This window comes from Camelus dromedarius, chromosome 3, assembly GCF_036321535.1.
Source record: "Camelus dromedarius isolate mCamDro1 chromosome 3, mCamDro1.pat, whole genome shotgun sequence".
NCBI classification, from domain to species: domain Eukaryota; kingdom Metazoa; phylum Chordata; class Mammalia; order Artiodactyla; family Camelidae; genus Camelus; species Camelus dromedarius.
Window position 1 is genome coordinate 93,301,275 of NC_087438.1, and position 12,425 is coordinate 93,313,699.

The following is a 12,425-nucleotide window of genomic DNA, read 5'->3' on the forward strand; positions in this document are numbered from 1 at the left end:
TCTTCAAGTCAAGGCCCCCTGAATCTCCTTTGCTCGCCCACCCATGACAGACAAAGTGGCATTTTGTAGTCTTGTTGAGCATCCTAAGCAGGACTGGGCAGTGCCAGGTCATACATCTAGCCTGAGGATCCAGCTCAGGGCCTGGCATAAAGTAGGTGTATGTTTTTCCACGTATGTCTAGGGGCCCCTAATATTAGAATCACCGAAAGATTCTTGTTTTTAAAATGCAGGTTTCATTTGCTCATATAGATGTTATATGCATAGATTCTCTCAGGAAAGGTAAACAAGAAATTGACTCCAAGGAAGGGAACTAGGTAATTGGAGAATAAGGGTTAGGGTGCTTTTTTACTTTATACCTTTTTCTACCTTTTGAATTTTGATCCATATAAATGTGTTACTTATTCAAAATTTTCTTTACGTTAAAAAAATTCACATCAGATCAAGAAAAATTCAGATTCATGAGTCCACTCTTGATCTGATGAATCAGGTTGCCTAGGGGCAGGTTTTTCTGCCTTTTAAACAAGTCCTCCAAGTGACTTAAGCCCAGGATAAGTTGAGAAACCACTATAGTAGGGAATCAGTGATGAAGCACTGCTAAGGGGCCAGCAGTGTCTGTCAAAGGTTACTCATTTAGCTTCACATTTTCTGAATCAACTCTCCCCTTTACTTAGGAGAGACAAGACAGTTACAGGACTATGGTTGCAGGCTGGGGAACATGCATCCCCACTCAATGGTCCATAATCACCAGCCCAGGTCGAAAAGGACTGGCCCCCGCAGAGTCCCCTTGGTATGTGTGGGTGTGAGAGTTTGCGGGATTCCACTGATCCCAGAGCTGGCCCTGAGAAGGCCGAGGTCCTTACTTCAATCACTCCACACACCATGTCATTAAACTCCTTGTGCTTATACCTGACACTAACACAACACTGTAAATCTTCATTTTTTTTTAAATCAAAAAACAAAAATGAAAAACCTCCTTGTGCTATAGAGGAAGAAAATAAAACCAAAGAGAAGGGACTTTTCCAGTGTCACACAGCCACTGCAGCCCCAGCCATGTTTCTGCAACTACAGCCCAGATATTGAATTTTAGCCCCTTTCCTCAAATGCCAGGAGTATTTTGTGATTTACAACTGTTCCCAGCGTACTATCTCCAGGGAAGCTAAAGGCCTGAAATTCAAGCAGTCCATGTGGGAAAGTCTGGTTTTTATGATGAAATTCATTTCCAGAAATGATCTCCTTTTGTAAATAGAGTTCCACTGTTTTAAAGGGTTCACAGGGGCACTCCTATGAGGATCGATCCTTTCGGTGGATCTAAATGGGACTTTCCTGCCCAGAATTCAGTTCAAACTCCCTTTCTCAGGCACCGACCCATGGTACCAACCCTGGACTCTGGATGTGTGTTCCAGCCCATAGGACAGCATGTAAGCTAAGAAGTAAGCCAGCCCCCATGGTCAAAGATCTCCTGGCTGCACGCTGCCATTGTGTCAACTTTCTCTGTCTTGCTCACCTGGTAGAGCTGTAAGCACAGGAACTCTGTTATGTGATCTTGGGCAAGTTATTTCACCTCTCCGAGCCTCATCTTCCTCTGCTTAGCCCCTTCTCCTTCCCTTTTGCAAGAGTCTAAGCCTTCCATCTAAAAATCAGACCACCTTATTGCTCCAGAGGAAAAAGTGCTGAATGCAAAGAAAAAAAGTTAAATTCTTGGATCTTGACTTGCAAAATGAACTCTTGAAACCCAAAGCTTTTCAGCCCAAGAAAGTTTTATGGAGTGCCCGGTTGCCAAGATATTGTTCCCCAAGTACAAGCTGTTGCCCCTGGCCACCCTGCCCACTACCCTTGACTCAGCTAAATACTACATATCTCCGGAAACTTGGAAGGCACAAGCCGAGCTGTTGGCCATAAGATCCCAGCTTCAACAGGAGTACCTACTTCAGTACAATGACCCCAGCCGCCAAGGGGTCATCAAAGATCTTGCCTTGATTTGCTGGATCTACACAAAATCAGGAAATGTCTATTCAAATTTCAGACCCACTCCCAAGACCCCCTGTTAGAAGCTCTATTTGGAATTGTGCCCTTCTTCTTCTGGTATTATGTTTTCAAAACTGACAGAGATAAGAAAGAACAACTTATCCAGGATGGAAAATTTGATCAAACATTTAACATCTCATATTAAGTCTGGCAATAATGACTATATACACTACTGTTTAAATAAATCTATTAATCATTAAAAAAGAGAAAGTTTTATGGGGCAATGAAAGCCCAAGAGGCTTAGGATTCAGATCTTAAATTTTATACCAGCAACAGAAGAGTTGGGAAGAAGGAGGTGTGATAATACCAGAGCCAAAGGCTGGGGATGGGGAAAAAATTAAGGCAAGGAGAACATTGCAGTTAGCTACTGGGACAGATCTCTGAGAAGGGACTCTGTCCCACTCCCTCCCCTAATTCCCACTACCCAGTGATAGGGAGAGATTAGGACCCCCAGATAGGTTTGAGAGCTCTGAGAGTGATGAAAATCTGTGCCTTGGTCTGTGAGTAAGGTCTAAAGTCTTCCAAGATGAGAAAGTATGGCTGCAGTGAAGTAGAAATGGCAGCTTGGGGTGCCTGGGCAGGTGGGCCTGGGAGCATCTCAGGCTGGTGCCTAGTGTGTATGTGTAAGGATCCCAAGGAGCACTGAAGTATATCCTCAGATCCTAAAACAGCATAGAAGTGGCTCAAAGAGGGGCTAGAGAAACAGCAAGGGGCTTGTGGAATGTAATAAAGGGCACAAATTGAAACTAGATGTGTCTGGACAGTCTAAGCCAGAGAGCAAAACACAAACCCAGACATCTGTAGGCACAGCAGAAACTAAAGACGACAGTTCACAACTGGCAGGTGTCATGTCTGCCTGCCTGCCTGCCTGCCTCCCTGAGTAGAGGAAGATGGATGATGACCAAGGACCAGATAATCTCCAGCCTCCTTACCTCCCACTCTATGCCATGACCACATAAGCTTAGGATGTAGCTGTGATCCTGGATAGCAAAAGAGGGAGCAAAACCCTCAAATTGACTGAGTCAACCCCTGAAATGACTGAGTGATCAGACAGGCACTTGACTGAAGTGACCAGATTATATTTCTGCTATCAAATGGAAATCAGTACCATAGAAAGTAATTAAGAAAATAAGAGAGCTATCATTTTGGCACACCTGAACTTTCTGACTTTACAATTTCATTTGGCCATGGTGCACAGGAGTCATGCAGACCTGCTGCTGCCCACTTGCTGCTCACATCGTGTGATCTGTGGCTTCCTCTCTCTAGCCTCAATCTTCTTGTCTGTAGAATGGGCTTTATAGCAATACCTAACTCACAGGATTTTTGTGAAAATTAATTTAGTCAATCACTGGAATGGGTAAACATAAGAGTAACAATACCAAATATTGACAAGGATGTGGAGCAATTGGAATTCTCACACATTGCTGGTGGGAATACAGATTGGTAAACTTCAGAAAATTGACAGCATCTCCTAAAGCTAAACATGCATATACCCAATGGCTCAGCAATTCCAATTCTGAAGTAATCCTCATTAGGAATAAGTCCTTATGTCTACCAAAAGATATGTTTAGGAATATTCCCAGCAACTTTGTCCATAAAAAAAATAGAAATAACAAATACATCAACTGTCAAATGAAAAAATGAACTTATATGTTCATATGATGGAATACTAAACAGCAGTGAAAAAGAAACTACTGATAAAACCATGGATGTATCTCACAATGTTAAACAAAACAAGGCAGACACAAGAGTACTTACTGTATGAGCCCTTTGAAAGGAAGACCAACAACATGCAAAATCTAATGTGGGTTAGAGAAGATACAATAATTGTTCCCTTTGCCAGGGAGGCAGGTATTATGAGGGAAGATTCTGGGATGCTGGCAAGTCCCTATCTTGATCCAGGTAGTGGTTTCACGGGTATATGAATGTACGCAAATTCACTGAGCTATAATTGTATTTGTGTACTGCATGCAAGTCATAACTCAATGTAAAAAGGGGGAGGTGTGAAAATGTGAAAAATGTATGTCACATGCTTAGCACAGTGCCAGTGTCAGTTCCTGAAGGAACACTGAGCCCCTGTAGCCTCTCCTCCACATGGCTTCCTGACCCTCCACAGCCAAGGCTGCAGGCATAATGGAAGACTTTGGGAGGGAGGAAGGGGGGGATTGTTGCCAGGCCACTGTGCCCAGGTTGGATTTATCTATCCAGGGCTTCAGAGTCCAACTGAGGCATTAAACAAAGCTGCAGAAAGGGTCACTCGCCGGCTTCCTTGCTTCTATCACAGCCAGCCAGTGCAGTGTCTCCCCTGGTGAGCTATGGACCCACCCTTCGAAAACTGTCATGGAAGCTCTTAACATCCAACCTAAATGGTACAGAAGAAATTTCCTGACCCATACCTGTACCCAGCACCATCAGAGAGCTGTGGGCCCAGGCTAGACTGGAGGATTGTCAAGTCAGAGTGGGCCTGCCCAAGAAGCTGAGATGGTTGATAAGAGCCTGCCCCAGGCCACAAAGAAGGGAAGTGGGAATTTGAAGTAGGTCTGGTTGACTTACAACAGAAGAGTCAAAGTTTCCCAGAAGAGCATGGGCTACCCTCTACTCCACCTCTTCCCCAGAGGGAAAGTCTATGGAGATAGGTGGGTGCCCTCTGTGGTTTGAGAATGGCCAGGCTGGATCGAAGGCAGGCACAGGTATGGGGTTGCCCTATAGTCTGGTCCTGACCAATCCCCAAGAACTACCAACACTGATTGGTTTCAGCCAGCAGATGGTGCCAGAGGGCCAGATGGCTGTCCAAAGACAGCACCTGTACTGAGCCTTCCTCCACACTGAGATGCCTCCAGAAACTGCCTCTCTGCTCTCCAAGACCCAGAATCCTGTACAGATCCCTGGTCTGGCCATCAGAGGATGAACGCCAGAGCAGCTTGACCACACACACCGTGGTTGTAGCCTCCAGCCCTGTGGGCCACAGTGTCCCTCTGTGAAATCCAATTCACATACAGCAATTTCTCTTTTGAAGATGACAAAGCCATGACAGGCATGACCTACCATCTCCAGCTATGTCTTCCCACCATTTGCCTCTGTGGGGAGCCAGAGGACCCCAGCACAAACATGGCATCTAGAGCCAGCATACTGGGGCAAAGACCACCAGACAGGGCAATATGTCTGAAAGGTGTGCAGCCCAGCCTACTAGGTGGCTGCCCATGAAGCTCCAGTCCAGACCCTAAGATGCTGAACATTTCAAGAGCCAGACTCGAGGAGACATCAGTGAGGTGAAGGCAAGTGTGATTTGATTATGTCCTATAAGGCAAGTGCCAGCTTGTGACTGCTGAATGCCCAGGCTGGAAGACCTGTCTGCCAAGGGGCCACTGAGTGGCAAGGATTTCCCCAGGAGAATTTCTTAGTCAGTGACCCACTAACTGGCCTAGAAAGCTGCCAGTGTCAATTAGCTAGTTCCCTCTAAGCCCCTCTCCTCCTGCCCCTGATCTCCCAGCCCTGGCAACTGAAAGCAGAAATCTTTCGGGATATTGTAAGGTCACAATCAGTACTGCTCTACAAACTACACAGTTAAGTGTCATCTTGAGATAAACTGTGTCTAATACAGACTGGTGAGAAGGGAGAAGGGATAGCTCCTTCCAACCTTTAGGTCTCAGCTCAATGTCACCTCCTCAGAAACCACCAGCCTCATTACTAACCCAATCAGTGCACTGTTAAATTTAATGAAAATACATCTAAATCAAAAAATTAAAAGCCACTACATCAAAATGTCTTTTTGCCATTATGCAGAAAATTGTCATAATTCAGTAATCCACAAACTCGTTGAGCCATGCAGTGGACAACCTGCACAATAGTATATGCAGGCTCTGGCTTCAATGGCACCTCTTTTTACCCTCTTGCCTCTTACCCTGCTCATTCTTCTTCCCAGCACATTCTTCCTATCTGACTTTTATATGTCTCTCATTAAGTATAAGCTCCACAAGGGCAGACACTTGGTGTTGTACAGCACTGTATTTATTCCCAGTGCCTAATAAAAACACCTGGCACATAACAGGAAGCTCTAAGTAGTCACTGAATGAGTGTTTAAATCTCTTTCCTTCTGTTTGCCTTTTCAAAGGTTGTTATATTTTAAAAGGCTCCTGGCTAACACAGAAGTGGCTAATGAAGAAACTTCAAAGCTGTAACTACCCAGGACAACACTCCTGGGATTAGGGGCCTCACTATACTCTTCCACTTCTTTCACCATACAGTTGTCTCATGAGGAAAGGACACAGACAGCCCTGTGCTGTGATGAAGTCAAAATTGCTACCTAGCCCACCCAGGCCATCCTGCCACTCTAACTCAATGTACCTGTGATACACTACTGGAACCAGCCGCTACCTGCACTCGACCAAACCACTCAGTTCAGCTGGTGCTCTACAGTGGCTTACTTACCTCATGGACATTACTCAAAACTTTGGCAACATATGTTCTTGCTCCACTCAGTTGCTATGCTCCCCCAGATGGCATCCCCTTACTACATTCTGAATGAGAGGACTAAGCCCTCTTGCTGGAATCACATATGCCATCCCATCCCCCTTTCTTCCCCTTCTTTCTGTCAATTTATTATTACCTCTGATCTCCCCCTTAGGCAAATATCTCTGCCTTTCGCCTCAAAACTTGTAAAGCCTTGAAATTATTTTATAAACAAAAACATCAATAAAGCACAAATCTTGAAATGCTGGGAGTCTGCAGGTTCTAGAATCATAGGTTTTAAATGCAAAGACTGGTTTCTGCTGACCCAAGATACCAGGCCAAGCAACAGATGGACTTAGGACTCAGGTCTGAATCAGGTCATTCAGCTACCACCTCCCCAACTCCTCTATCACAAATCCAGATGAAAGCCAAAGCAGAGCTAGATTCTGCCAAGTTGGTAAGGGTGGAGAGGCTTTCTGTTCCTAGAAGAGGTAGGCAGAGAACCCTACACTGGGGTGACCAACTGCCCCAGTTTGAGAACTGAAAGTTCTGCTTCCTGGGAAACCCTTAAGTCCTAGGCAAATTGAGACAACTGGTCCTTCTATCCTGAGTTGTGCCCAATCATGGCCACACACGAACAACTTGGTGAATTAACTTAGTTTTGCCTCTGTTTAACATTTAGCTACTTGAGGGACTCAGCATACTGTCACTTTCTACTGTTACTTATAGAATAATTAAAAGTTCATACCAGTTGACACAATATCCAAGATGTTAAAACTTTAAGAAAGTAATGTACAGAACAATGCCTGCTACCATCTGTTTAAGGAGGGCCAGGAGTAACACACACACAACAGTACCTTTGTGTTGACACATGCAAAATTAACCTAAATTGCTCTCACGGAGGTAATTTAATTTCATAATGATCATGAAATAAGTATGATAGAACATGACCACCCTATAAAAAGGCATGCTTTTATGTGCTGGTATGTGTGCCTGTGAAAGTATCCACAAATCATTAATAGTACTAACCTCACAGGAATAAGGTTGGAGAGACTACATTTTTACTGCTTCACTTTACAAGTATTATAATAAAAGTAGGAAAGATTAAAAAAAAAATACATACAGATCAGAGGTGGGCAGCATTTGTGCATTCAAGTCCTATCAGAAATTTGTGGATGGTTAACTAGCAGCAGACCAGACAAGAAAGTCGTTTGGTTTTGGCTTCTGAATTCTCTCAAAGATGACAAGGGTCTTCAGAAAGGTGAAGAGATTGTCAGGTGATGAAAGGCTAGCATGAGATTCCATTTACTCTACTTGTTAAAGCCTAAACAGCTGACTAGTTTCCAACAGTCTTGTACAAAATACCAGAAGTTTAATTAAGAGTCTAAAATATCAAGGTCACTTCTCAGCTACAAGAATACTCCAAAATCAACTGGACTTCCAAGGAGAAAAAGGAGACTTACTTCACTTATATGCAACAGACTAGGGTGGGGTGGTGAATAGGTAGAGCACAGAGGATTTTCAGGGCAGTGTAAATACTACATATATTACAATGGTGAATACATGTCATTATTACATGTCCAAACCCACAGAATGTACGAGACCAAGAGAGAACTCTAATATAACCTGTGGACTCCAGGTGATTTATGTCAATGTAGGTTTATCAATTTTAACAGAAGTACAACTCTGTTAGGGGATGTTGATAATGGGGAAAGTTATGCATATGTGGGGGAGGGGCATATAGGAAACCTCTATCTTCTCAATTTTTCTGTGAACCAAACTCTAAAAGTCTTCAAAAAGGTGGGGGTGGGGGTAGGATATTCCACTCTATTCATACCTCCTCAAAATAAACAATACGTTTTCCTCTTCATTTGAAATACATTTGTCAATCTAAGCCCACTGTGAAATTTCCTTTATTTTCAAGAACAGGCTGTGGTGGCGGGCAGTGAGTTGAAAATCATTTCCTTGGTCAGCCTCAACTGTCTTCCCAAATCTGGCTGATACAAATGTCCTTGAAACAGTCAAGTCATTCCATAAGCTTCAGGAGTGCAGTGACTAGAATACTTGATTTTGGCCAACACTCAAGAGAGCCAGTGTCTCCCTAACTACAATTCCCAAAGGGCCTCCCATCTATTTAGCTTAACTGAAGCAGGGTCAGGTGAGCGAGCACACACACATGCATCACTTTCCCTAGACTCAAAAGCTGTGTAGCCTCTTGCCCACCCTTCAAAGATCACTAAACACAAAATTCAGCAAAGGAAAGAGAATTCTAATGCTTTCTGAAAGCCGAGGACTTGGGTCAGACTGCTTTACCTTCCCATCCCTTCAAAACTATTGAGACAACTCAATAAAATGATCCATATAAAATGTCTGGCACATGGGAAATGCTCAGGGTTAGAGATTATTCACTATTAGCTATTTCTGCCATTTCAAGGCCTTAAGGTCCAATACCTAACACTCTTCTGACCACTTTGAATTCAGCAAAACCCTTTACAGTAATGGTCATTTCAGCACTCTATTCTCATTCACAAATGAGTATGTTCAGGAACAATGACTTACTTCAGAACATCAGCTACTGCTTTAGGACTACATCAAATTTATGTTATTTCAGAAGCTACAAATCACTTACTCTGCAGTCTTCTGACATACCTAATGATGTAGGCCATCTGCCACTCAGGTTGACAGCATAAATGTCAAAGTACTTCCAAGAGGTGGCTTAAACCAATGCACTCATTATGAAACTCCAAGTCATCTACCACATTCCCAGCCCTACTTTTAAAATCCTGGCTTCTGACTTCTAAAGTAGGATTATTTTTCCTAAGACCTGAGGTGAAGTTGGAAAAACCCAAAGGCCTACAATACAATCATTGTTTTAAAGAAATCCAGCATCTGAAACTAGTATTATAAATCAGTTTACTTCAATTAAAAAAATAAAAATAAAGAAATCCAGAGCCAAGGACAGAATATGCTGCAGTGGCACCAAACGAAGAGGCCATAACAAGATCTCTTATCACCTGGAGCTTTTCAGAGGCACTGCCACCCCAAGACCTTGATCCATATTTGAACATCCTCTCTCCAGCCTTTTCTACAACCAGCTAATGTGGCTATGGGGAGGGAGCACAGAACTGGGGCTTATGTTTGTCATTGGGTCTACTTTTAATCACAGATCATTGAAAGGATTAAAATTAAAATGACAGTTTTATTTGGACCAAGGTAGAGAGGTTATTCACCTTTTGCATATGACTACGGGAAATAAAGACTGCTTAAAACCAAAATTATATAGCTTCTCCTCCCACTCCTCTTGCCTGCTACATTCAACACACACCCAGATCCACCACTGCTGCTGGTAAAGGACTTACCTTGAAAGGAAAGCTGGACCCAACAGCAAGGGCATATTCTACACATTTCACATCTGGTGTTTCCCCGTACCTTATAGCCTGGCTTTTTTCCTGAGACAAGCTTTGAGTCAGGTTTACCCTTGACCAGGTTTTACAAAACCTGACTTTCCCACTACCCACTAGGTACCACTGCCACAGTGAAGGAGTTCTCCATCTGCAAACCTACACCAAATTAGATCACCGTGTCTCCTTGCAGCTAAAATATATTATTAAGCCTTGAGGCAGAGGTGCTTGAAGGCCTTTGGCATTTATAATAGTTTGAATTTGACCTTTCACTTTGGTCTTCCTAATCTGTAAATCAAGCACTTTTAACTTTTCTATCACACAATTCTGGTCTTCGACTTCCACCATCAGGCAACAGACTTGCTGGTGGCTGCAACCTACCACTACGCGAAGTCTGCTAAACCATCTCTTCGAAGAAAATATCTGTTACTGTCCATTAATGCCTGCGGAGGCTTTCCTAATGACAGTATCGGGATGGCTGATGCTTTCTCAAGAGATTCCCAAGGATCTAAGTAGCCACATGAAATGGTCTGCCCCATTCGCAGCATTTCTGGCAGAGAAAACTTAATAGACCACCTAATTATCCCAAACCTGTTGAGGATACAAACCACTTACAATTAAACTTAAGCCATGAAAATTTGTTTTGCCTAAAAAAATAAAAACCAACAGGGACAGAAAGCCAAAACAACAAAAATGGCCTTTTTTTCAGCATTCAATCATTAGCTATAATACTCTCCTCTTTGAACTCCTGAAAGAGGAATTCTGGTTGAGTATGACAAGAGCCATAAATCTGGGGTTTGTTGCTCAATCCAATTACTCTTGGTTATCAGTGCTTTTTGTATGTTCATCAACTTTAAAGCAAATTTGTACATTATACATACCCATAATCCTCATTTTCCTTCCCTTGAATTTATACACCAGATGCTAAATGAACATTGTAATCTATTTATAGGATAGCACTAGGACTTCAAGCCAACAGTACCATTTCTGTGACATACCACTTTTGTCTGCATGACAATACCTGTGCAATTAATATATACAAAAAAAACCCCCAAAAACCCAGAAATAAAACATACTTATAATCATAAGACATAAGACTTAAACTATAATTGAGGCAAACAAGAACATCAGGCATGTCCAATAATACACCTACAACCTTCAAAAGGTTATTCAGGGGGTAGGGTATAGGTTAGTGGTAGAGTGCATGCCTAGCATGCACAAGGTCCTGGGTTCAATCCCCAGTACCTCCATTAAAATATTTAAATGAAAATCTTTTTACCGTCTTCCCCCTAAGGATTATTCAATAGAATAAATGTACAACTGTAAAGGGAAAAAGAACCTAACTTTTTAAAAAGTCTATAAAAGCTAGTAATGTCAAAGAATGTATGAGAACAGATTAAACCTGTAAATGAAATAAAGTTTTAGCTCATGGGAACAGACTCTACCTCATAACAAACAAGACTATTACTAAACTCTAAGGTTTATTTCTAGTGACACATTATGGTTGAAAGTAAGGGGCTGCTTATTATACAGGAGAGATAAAAGTTACCACTGAAACAAAGTAACACTCACATAGTATATTATAATTATTTGCCAAAGCCCAAACCACCACCAATCACCACAAAAACCATTATTCTTAAATGTATAGTTAGGAAACTGAGCAGTGATTCTTTTAAAATGTAAATTAGGAACGTTATTGATAAATGTGGCATGGCACTATGACAAGAAAACTAAATTGAGTAACTTGGTATTTCTGAGCAATGGTTCGTAAGCCTAGATATAAATTAAAACCACTTGGGAAACTTAAAAATACCCATACTTGGGCCTTCCTCCTAACACTTTAAATTAGAATCTCTGGGCATCCAGGTTAAGAACCATAGAAATAACCATCCTTTTCCTACAAAGCTAAAGCTAAATAAGTCTTTCTGAAAAATAATCTAATACTGACACACTATACTTTCATTTAAAACATACCTATTGCAACCAAGGAAAAACAGTCATCTATGTTTGCTTAGGATAGTCAACCTAAGAAATGAGTACATTGTTTTACCAGTTCATTTTACCCTTACAAAGAAAGTTCCAAAGCAAATTTCTCCAAATTCTCGGTTTAGAATACTAAAAAAACACTCATTTTTTTGAACAAGAAGCTTTATAAAAATGATAATTCTATTTTAATGTTTCTAATTGACAAATCAGCAACCCCAATTATATATTTTTAAAGGAAACTGCTACACTTACATTTTCTTTACCCATTCCATAATCAGGGAGGTTACTACAATTAAGACAAATTAAACTATGGCAATCATTCTAAACCCAGGACAGTATGGCCACAAGCCTTTTTCTGCTAACCACAAGGTTTACTTTAGAGAATATGTACTAGGGTAACAGTAACATGTCTCTATTACATGGGTTGCTTTGGAGCCAATTTTAATTACAGGACCTGAAAAAGAGCTGCTTGGTACCTAGATCACTCGGACACTGGATTATTGCTATTGCATGTTAATAAACTATCTTTTCAGTCAGAGAGAAAAGGCATGAAGTGACAAAATG

General features: G+C 41.9%; 1 pseudogene; it reads left to right on the forward strand.

Moving 5' to 3' along the window:
- The first annotated feature begins 1,520 nt into the window (after positions 1–1,520).
- LOC105090993 (NADH dehydrogenase [ubiquinone] 1 beta subcomplex subunit 4-like) lies at positions 1,521–2,170 on the forward strand (annotated as a pseudogene).
- The last annotated feature ends 10,255 nt before the right edge of the window (positions 2,171–12,425 follow it).